We start from the raw sequence: 10,564 nt of genomic DNA, 5'->3' as shown, positions 1-10,564 counted from the left end.
TCTTAACAGCAGCATCATTGTTCTGATGCAGTGGTTTATTCTTCACATTACACGCGTAAAATAAAAAAAATCACAATATGGGCAGAAGTATTGGGACACCCCCCTTGTAATGAACAGGTTTGACTACTTTACTAATTTCCACATTACTATACAAATCGTAATGTTAAAGCATATAACGATATTCTGGGGAATTGTGTGCTTCTAATTTTATTTCAGTTGTTAGGACGGGACCATTTTCTATTCTCTGTGAATTAAGGTAAGTTTCAAAAAGAAATGATTCCGAGTGAAAGAACTGGACTGGACTGGACTGGTGTGAATTTAAATACAGATCTTGAGCCAAAAAACCATCACCAAATACCAGTGACTTGTACAGATGGGTACAGTCATTTTAGACTCTTCCAGAACTGTTTGCAACAGAGATTTTGTATTTGTTTTTTTAAACGCGTGAATTGTTTCCATCTTTGTTGCCACAGTTTTGGAAGTACCCTTTTCTGTTCTAAAGAAGGGTGTGTCCCAATACTTTTGTCCAAATATAGTGTATGTACAAGTCATTAGAGTTTGGTGATGAGTTTTTGGCTCAAAGTCTGCATTTAAAAGGTCTTCAGCTGGGATATCTGTGTGTGTGTGTATGTGTTGTAATTTAATGCAAGGCAAGTTTTTTTATATAGCATATTTCATACACAATGGTAGTTCAAAGTGCTTTACATGAAAGAAAGTAAAATAAACATGAAGATAAATAACAAAAAAAAAAACAAGATTTTTTACAAAAAAAAAATTCAATTTATCTGAAAGCCCTTAAATAGACCAACCACACATTAAATTGGCATATTTAAAAAGACAATATAAACACTTTAAAGATTTATGGCGTTTCATGCCTTAATTTGGATAGGACAGTATAGATTGACAGGAAGCGATGTGGGTGAGAGAGAGGGGGATGAGATCATGAAAGGTGTGCGAGCCGGGACTCGAACTCGTGACGCCCGAAACACAATGGCACTGTATGGTGCTGCACACGAGGCCTTCTGCTCTGACAGTATTTATACATTTTAACCATGTCATACTGATAGTGCTTATATTCAGTTTTCTTAGCTAATATTTCAGACAAAGGTATTGTTATATCAGTATGCTCTCATACAGGCATGGTGTGTGAATTTGGACAGCAAATCAGGCTACGTATTTATATCATTTAATTGTCAGTCTTCACTTTGCTTGCTTGACAGGTGTTCATTTTGGACCAAGGTTTGTTGAATTAACTGAACCTTTTGTCGAAATGTTCAAACAAGTTTTTGGTTCCATTCTTTTGTTATTACAGTGTAATTACACAAATAACTAAAGCACAGCGGTAATTAGCAACATGACCTTATTTTTTATTTAAGGTTAGGGTTTGGTGTAGTGTTATTTGCTTGTAATTATGCATAATTTAATCTTATTACTACACAGGACACATTCAAATAAAGTCTTTTTAGTCAAGTGTATACTGCCTATATATTACTTATAATTAGTGACTGACTTTTACAAATACTCAAAATAAAAAAAAATAAAAATGTTTTCTACACAAATAATCTTTAACTTTAGTTGATTGAAGTAAACCACTTGAACACCAATGGTCCTGACAGGCATACTCTGTTTTATCCCATGCACTGCAAAACTTCTCGATTTCTGGGATCTACTGTGCTTCTTCAAAAGATGGTATGAGCAATGCAGTGATGCTTCACTACGCAATCTGTTTCCCAAACTTTTCCCACTGTTTAGTCATTCAACAAACAGTAAGTATTGCCGCAAATTCATGCTGATGGTCTAACCAGAAGTTCAAACAAGTAGATTCCCAATGGCTCATAACTGTTAAACTAAGATATATATTGAATATATTAAGATATATTGAATAAATCAGATTATCTTAAAGTCCTAAGCATGTCAAATGTTTTCAATGCATAAAAGTGAGACCAATTCTCACTATTATCTTGCTTATTAGCATGCATATTATAAACATATTGGCTGTTTATTCATACTTTTGAAAGTACAGTAGCCCATATTTAGAATTGGTGCTCTGCATTTAACCCATCCAAGTGCACACACACAGCAGTGAGAAGTGAACACACCGTGAACACACCCCCGGAGCAGTGAACACACACACACCGTGAACACACACCCAGAGCAGTGGGCAGCTATAGATCCAGCGCCCGGGGAGCAACTGGGGGTTCAGTGCCTTGCTCAAGGGCACTTCAGTCATGGGTATTGAGGGAGGAAGAGAGCGCTGTTCATTCACTCCCCTCCACCTACAACTCCTGCCAGCACCGAGACTCGAACCTGCAACCTTCTGGTAACTAGCTCAACTCTAACCATTAGGCCACAGCTGCCAGAGCTTTTAAAAGCACATAATCCAACCCAATACTTCAACTTAACAACTACCATACTAACTGTTAATAAGCACCAAATTAGAAATTTATTGAGGCAAAAGTCACAGTCAATGGTTTGTTAATAGCAAGAATTGTACATAAAAATAAAATGTGACCGTATTTTTTAGTTCGCTTTCATTGTTTTTTGATTGCTAGCCAGTTCAATAAATTGCTACAACAGGAAGATTCAGGCACATTTTTTTCTCATTTTCTTAATTGTTATTTGGAAGTACAAGTACCCAGTTACACACTTCACTTTGTTCAGCTCTTGTTGTTGATTGATCAGTAATCATTGTGGTCAGCTGAGCGTAATGATGATGGCTTACCTATTCTACAAAAACAGAAAGCGTTGCGATCCTTTCTCAGTGTGTATTTGTCTACAAGTGTTCTTGAACCAGAGAAGGATGAGTTTGTCTCTTATCCTGCTTTTAAAACTTAAACCAAACCTTTGTGTCCAGCACAATATGTTTCCCATATTTATGTCCAATCATACTCTACATTCATATGTCACTTGATAGAAAAAGCATCTTAAGCTTTATTGAATAATACTATTATATATAATGGAATTGAAAGCATTCTGAAAGGGTAAATGTAAGACATTTTATGAAATTTCATTAATCATTTGAGATTATTTGAACGTTTGACATGTCTGTGATGAATTTCTGTTAAAAACCAAATACCATTTCCATTGTGTGTGAATCTGAGTGGTCTATGCAATATACTGTAAGCTGTAACATATATATATCTTATTATTTAATCATTTGTATTTTTAATTTCTTTAATTTTATTAAATTTCTTTAACTTTTTAGAGATTAAATGAACTTTCAGTGTAAAAATATTGTCAATGATTTTAATTTCTACCTTCATTAAATTATCATCACAGAACATTAAGGAAATTCTGGTATATTCAATCCTATCTTTCTAAATTCACACCTGGTTCACTAAAACTAATAAACATTAAATATGTTGCCTTTTTTTTCCGTTTCGAGTTCGTATTGGACCCATGGTTTGTTGAATTAATTGTACTTTTTGTTCTGGGCAGTGGAAATGTTTAAATTGCTCACAATTTGGTAAAATTACACAAATAAGTAATTAGCAACATGTGCTTACGATCAATTTAATGTTAGGCTTTGGTGTAGTATTTAATATAATTTTATAAGGAAATAAAAACAAATCAATTGGAACAATTTATTTGCCCTATTAACTATTAGGCCTAATAATATTATCTATAGCCTAGATGTACAGTAGATTGAGGGCAGTTTGCTCGACTACTAGCTCTTTAAGTCATGTAGTTACTATCCAGCGGTCAACAAAACAGATAGGATCTTCACTGATCGACCCAATGAGACAATGCTTTTTAGTAGTATATAGGCTATATTATACAGCAGGACCAACTCATGCGTGGGATGTGTGTGTTCTTGTAATCCCATGCTTTCGTTCTCATCCTCTGAAGAGTTGTTATGAGCCTCAATGCTTCACTCTGTCTGCTGCTTGCTGTTTTGTTGTTTCCTTTTTCAGTAAGGCTGTCTATATCTACGCTATTGTTCTGTTCTTCGCTGACGGCTCCAGCGGAGGTGATAAAAGCATAACCTTCACGTTAATGAAGTACTCACGCTAAAACATTGCTATGTTCAAAGTGCGATGCCATGTTCATGAAATGAAAGGGCTGTCTGACGGTCTCATTCAGATCAAAACCTTCAGAAGTTAAAAACACATTGGAGTTATCATTTCACTGAGACATCCAGGCTTGTAATGAGAGCAAAGCACTATGGGTAGAGGAAGGACTCGTTTGATTAAGTTACTCCAACAAAGGCCTCTATGTGGAGATATTTTTTTTTACATTTAGCTCAATTTTGTGTTGTTTAGATAAATGCATGCTATCACTGATTTTCAGAATCGCTCTTTAACTAAACATAAAGTTGTGAATTGGTTCAAATGCTGTGTTTATACCGCTTTATCTGTAGAATAGTTCACTCAAAATTAAACACGAGTCAAAAACGAGCCATTTCGTTTTTGTTCAAAAGGCCGGATGAAGACACGTCAGACTTCTTCACCACAGAAGAAAGCGTGGAAAGAAAGTTGGAACAAAATGAGGTGGCTATAGCCGTATTTATTTATTTTCATGAACTGATACTTTACGTTACTACGAGGTTTTTCTTTTCTTTATCATTTCAGCAGCTCTACTAGCTCACAGTGCTGGATAGATCGATAAAATGATCGTTTTATTGATTAGCGATCAGTGTGCACTGGCCGTGTTTTAACAAAATAACCGGTAGGTGTCGCTGTTGTTCTCATAGTCAGTTTTGTTGAGGTACTGCTTTTTTTTATCCTCAGGCAATGCGCCCTTTTCAAGTTCACGTGAAATTCAAAAGAAAAATGGACGTTCTATATCTTTAATAAATTAAACAATGTTTATAACACCTAAATAATTCCTAGTAACCAAAAATGACTAGACGTTTGCTTTTTGAGTGGTTTTCTGTTAGTGGCAAGCACCTGCTAAGTGCTGGATATTATTTAAAAATGACATGCGAATTGGCCTTTGTTAGCTGCTGATGAGGAATCATTTGAATAACAATATCCTGAGTGTGGTGACGTCTGCTCTTCAGGTGTTTCTGTGCATGGCAGGGCTTTATGAGGAAGAATAATTAGAGTTTTTGGCACAAAAACACCCCAGAAACACCACTAGTCTGGTTTACCAAACCTCCACTGCCACTGCTGCAGAATCAACTCTTCTCAAAGTGTTTGTTTGTCAATTAAAAATGGCATGTGTGCCAAGCCTTGCTGCACTGAATTCATATGTATTGACTGCAATGAAAGTACTGTTTATGGCACCTTTTTGATTTTACCTGGGTCATTTTCGCCATGCTGTACTTGTTCATACCCCAGTAGCTAGGCATAACTACTGAATAAAGCCACATTTTATAAAGATAGGCATGATATACATTTTTTTTTATGAGAAAATCCAATTAATTAAACACGGGGGTGAATTTTAAATCATTCTGATTTTAGCAGATGTTGCCATTTCCCCAGTTTATTAAAACATAACCCAGGCATGTCTTCACTGGTTCCTTTTCTAACTGAAGTGCTTCAAACAAAACATGATTTCTTGGAAATATTGCTTGAACTGATTTGTAGGATTTTCAAACTAATGCATTTGACAAAATGACAGAAATTAGAATTTGAAAATGTCAAGAAATTATTAATAAATATCAAAATTAAAATGGACATGCAAATGACAAACTCTCACCAAACAATGGATAACTTGAGTTCTTTATTTTCATTTTTCTTGTCATTGTATAAATCAGGTTTTCCCAAACTTTTTGTCATTGGTCTAAAATACTTGCAATACCCCTGAGATATTAAGTTAATATTTCAATAATTTAACAACACATTTGCTCACATCTCTCTGATGTCAGTGAAGATTCATGCAGGTTAACATTTTACACACACACACACACACACACACACACACACACACACACACACACACACACACACACACACACACACACACACACACACACACACACACACATTTTGCTAATTGTTATTTTTTTAATTGTTTTAGCTATAGATTTTTTATTTCTTTTTGCATTTAATAACTTTCCTGTAAACTCATATACCCCCTTTAGTCTTTCACAAACCCCAGTTTGGGGAACACTGGTGCAAATAAAGAAATTGTAGCCTAATTAATTACATTTAAGCCTGAGCTTGACTGTATCTTTTTATAATTGTAGATCCTTCCATTGCAAAACAGACATATTTGTTAAGTTACACAATACTCTGACCCACCTTACCCACAACCCATTTCTGGATGAGTGCCCAGCCCAATGCCCCCCGGTCGCTCTCTGCTCAAAGGGCTAATTAGTGGCTGAATATGCAAATAAGCACAGCTGTCAAAGCGTGGCACTTTTTTACTGAAATGCGTCAGGAGTTCAAATGGTGCTTTGGTTCAGTGGTGAAACAGCTTTAAAAATATATATAAATAAAATTAAGAAAACTTCAAATTCTATTCAGATTTTTGGGTTGACAAAAACTATTCGGTATCACAATGAATTTAATATATATGTACACACCTTTTACAAGTTGTAAATAATATTATAATTTTTCAGGAAAATACTATTTAAGTTTTTCTATATTCAATATATTCTTTACATATTCTATATATTTAATTAAATCGTATGCATATATAATATATAATATACAGCTGTGCTCATAAGTTTACACACCCCTTGCAGAATGTGCAAAATGTTAATAATTGAAACAAAATATGAGGGATCATGAAAGTTGTATGTTATTTTTTATTTTTATTTAGCACTGTCCTGAACAAGCTATTTCACATATGTAACAGATGTCAGATGTTTACATGTACTTCACAAGAAAAAACTCAATTTATAAAAATGACCCCATTCAAAAGTCGACATACTTAATACTGTGTGTTGTTTCCTGGATGATCCACAACTTAGTTAAAATATATATCTTTTTTTTCAGACTGACAGATTGGGTCAACATTTGGGCGTATTCTTTTGGTCTAATATTGAGTGTCATGTAATTCAAATTAGTATTTTATTAGTATTTGTGACTCAAAAGTTCCCCCTGACATAAAAATCTGTAGATTTATTTGTTTTATTTGACATGCAGCCACGTCACCAGACCTCTCTGTTCAAATAAATATCGGAACATATTGACGTCTGAATCATAGTGAACTCGTTCCTGAAACTCTGCCCGGCCGAATGTCGATGACGCTTGATTAAAGGACGAAGAGAGCATTAAGAATCAATAGCTCAGTGAATCAGACTACACAGTCAATTAACCAGCTGCAACAGGGAGCTGATCTCGGATCAGTTCATCCATGCGTTTAGCTGTGGTGGGCCGAAGCCGAAGCCTCTTGTCGCCTTTTTCAAATTTCTCTTGCTGGATAATAAAGGTTAATAACAGTCCTTTCAAAGTCATATTTGACATGACCAGTCATTGCAGTAATAACAATCATTACAGCCAAAGGATGTGGTTATATCCTTCTTAAACATAGAGCGTGCCAGAAAATCAATTATTCAATCAAGAGGGTACCCTTCCTTCACTCTATTCAATAGTGGCTTAAAGGAGTTGGTTCACTTGATTTCAGGTCCTCAGAGAATAAGCCTGACTGCAGAGACCTTTAATTTCAGACGTTCAATGGAATGTTAACTTTTTTTATTCACACGATCAGTGAACAGGACGTTTTTTAAACGCGAGTAAGCGTGTTGGAGGGATGTCAGACAAGTTACACTTTCTTGCACACATTCTCTCTCTCTCTCTCTCTGTCCTCTAATGCATGCTGGGATTGTCAGGATGTAATTTAAGTGCATAGGCACAAAAGACCAAATGCCAAACAGACAATGACGATGTGTTCGGCTTTAAATGTAGCCGCTCTCGGTTCGTTTGGGGTGTGTAATTAGGCTCAGTGTTACAGAAAAGAGTCAAAAAATCACAATGTGCTTTAGACACATGATCAGGGCAAATGAAAGGATGTGAACCCGCTGCGGGCCGCTGAGGTTAGCGTCGCAGATAAAGTGGTTGAGTTAAAACCTGGCCCATTAAATGCACACATAGAAAATCCAGTGAATTTGAATATAGTTGAAAAAAAAAATGATTACATTAGAGGTAGTCTTGGAAACAGCATATCTTCATGATCTGACGGCGCTTGTTTAGGTTCACGTTTGTATTTGATATTAAGAAGCAAACACACTTCATCATGTAACTGCAATTGTACTTGAGCAAGTTTGGAAAAACAAGAAAAGGGCAACTGCTAAAGTTTTTCAATCACAAATAAGTTAAGTGAGATGACATTTATTCAGCACATCAAGTGTGATCATTTCACTTTGATACATTTCCACGTATCGGTTGTGAGGTATTACATGTTTCTGCGAAGTACTGTGCAGCTTTGACGCTTTTGATTTTAAACTAATATCTATGTTATGTCTAGGTTGCTGATGATTGAACATTAATGCAGCATGCAAACACTTGCTACCACATGAGGTCAGGAGTAGTTTCAACATGTTATGAAACTTAAAACTTAAAAATGTGTGACTGAACTGAAACTAAATCTTCAAACTAAAAAGAACTGGTCTTATCAGCTGATTAACATTTCCTTATTTAACTCCTTTTATATCAGTGTAATGCAGGAGATTGTTGTGCATGTTAACAACTAAATATTGCATAATAGTACAAAAACTATAAAATTCAGAGATGTTTAACACGTGCTATTACTGTTACATTACATATTTTTCAAGCATTACATTTGTCTGTTACGACTTGTATTTAATTCTTTCCTACATTAAAATCTGTCAGGCATATTTGTACTGGTCTGTGAGATTTAAAGTGACTGCACACTTTCCACACATCTAAGTAAACCGAAATAAATAAAAGGTCCTACAAATAAAAGACAGAGATCTTAAATGCACACTGTCCTGCTCTTGCTGGGCATCTCTCTGTTCCTGTCCGCTCAGAGCTTTCTTCCGTTTAATTAGATTTGTAAAAACAATTTTTGGAGAGCTTTATTCTGTAAAAGCTCTCAGGGGTTAAAATCAGCTGAGCACTTCTTTTCAGATTCTTTTCAGCAGTGAAGCATAAATTATTTAAAATTGTGCGACCTTTTATCTCACCCCCTTTGAAGGCAGCAAATTAAAAATGTAAATGGCCTTCCTAATTAATATGCAAATGCATTCATTCCCAGTTAACAATTAGCAATTAAACCTGCACTGTCTAGAAAGAGCACTGACAAAATTAGCAACTTATTTTTGCATTTGAAAAATAACGATGGGACACAAATGTTTTGTTGAACAAAGTGACTTTTTGAAATGTTTTGGATCAGCTGGTCTGACAAATGCGGCATTTTTTTAAAGACAGATCAGAAGGTCACATAAAAAAATCATTTGACCGTTTTCCTTCTATAATATTTGCTTAGAGATTTCAATAGCCAATAGAAAAGTCTGAAATCTCAGGGTTGCAGATTTGCATATGCTAAGGTATGCAGCCTTTCACAAGGCTTGTAGACAGAATAATGATGGTCACTATTCAGACCACAGACGAGAAGCTTCCTCAGCACTTGACAGTGGGCCCCACAATCAATAATAATGCCATGTACAGCTCTTAACACTGAAGCATTCAAACGTTAAGTGTTTAAATGTAAAGACTTGCATTGTAAATATGCTAAACCCTTTGGGACTGAGGAATTTTCAAATGATTGCAAAACACTTCAAACACATATTAATCTTAGGCTCTGTTTGTACTGTATTCTTCCATTCAAATCTGGTATTTTTCACTTTTCATTAATGTACTTTGTTAAGAGTTATAATCCTTGCCCTTGCAAAGCTTTGGATTATTAAAGTGTTATGGGCTGATTTTAATCCCTTTATGATTATAAAGGGCTTGTTTGTTTCTATGTTGTACTGTTGACAGTCTTGAAATAATATTGGAATAAAACATATTACTATGTAATTACACACTGTGATATAATACATGCAGTTCTCATTATCCAGAGTTTGTTTTGTGGTAGGTGTCAAATAAGATGGGCATAAATATTAGGTTCAGTTTTAGTGTGACATGAATTTCATCTTGCGACAAACATTAAATGAAGCCTCGCAACAAATATGAGGTCATAAAACCTGTATGTACGATAGTTTCAGATGAAATATTTCTGTTGTATCAACTACCCGTTTACTGTTCTACTTTATCACATAAAGCAGGCATATGAGGGACAATGTACAACCGTCCAGGCGTTATTGCAAAATAAACCTAGATAGGGTGATCAGGATCTTGTATGGCCCTGAAGGGGTTTATTTTGTGATAAAAACCATCTGGCTGCACATTATTCCATTTATTACATGTTTTCTTGCCACATAAGTAACCTAACAGGAAACAAAATACTGATTTGAGTTCACTCACTTGTAACTCAAAGCTCCTGCAAAGAAAAACTCACTACACTAAAACAATTACAGTAATATTAACACCGAAGTCCTCCAGTTTAATTTTCAATACAACTGATATCTAAGGCGCGAGATGGTATCAGTTGCATTTACATTAAGCCATTAGGGCCACCATGTTGACTTGACATGTCCAGTGACTTGCTTTATCTAAGTAACTGCCCTGTTATTATCCAATTTCATCCGTGGAACAAATTAATCACAGCT

This window comes from Carassius carassius, chromosome 27 (assembly GCF_963082965.1).
Source record: "Carassius carassius chromosome 27, fCarCar2.1, whole genome shotgun sequence".
NCBI lineage: Eukaryota > Metazoa > Chordata > Actinopteri > Cypriniformes > Cyprinidae > Carassius > Carassius carassius.
The sequence above is the reverse complement of the archived record's forward strand: the minus strand, read 5'-3'. Positions refer to the sequence as shown.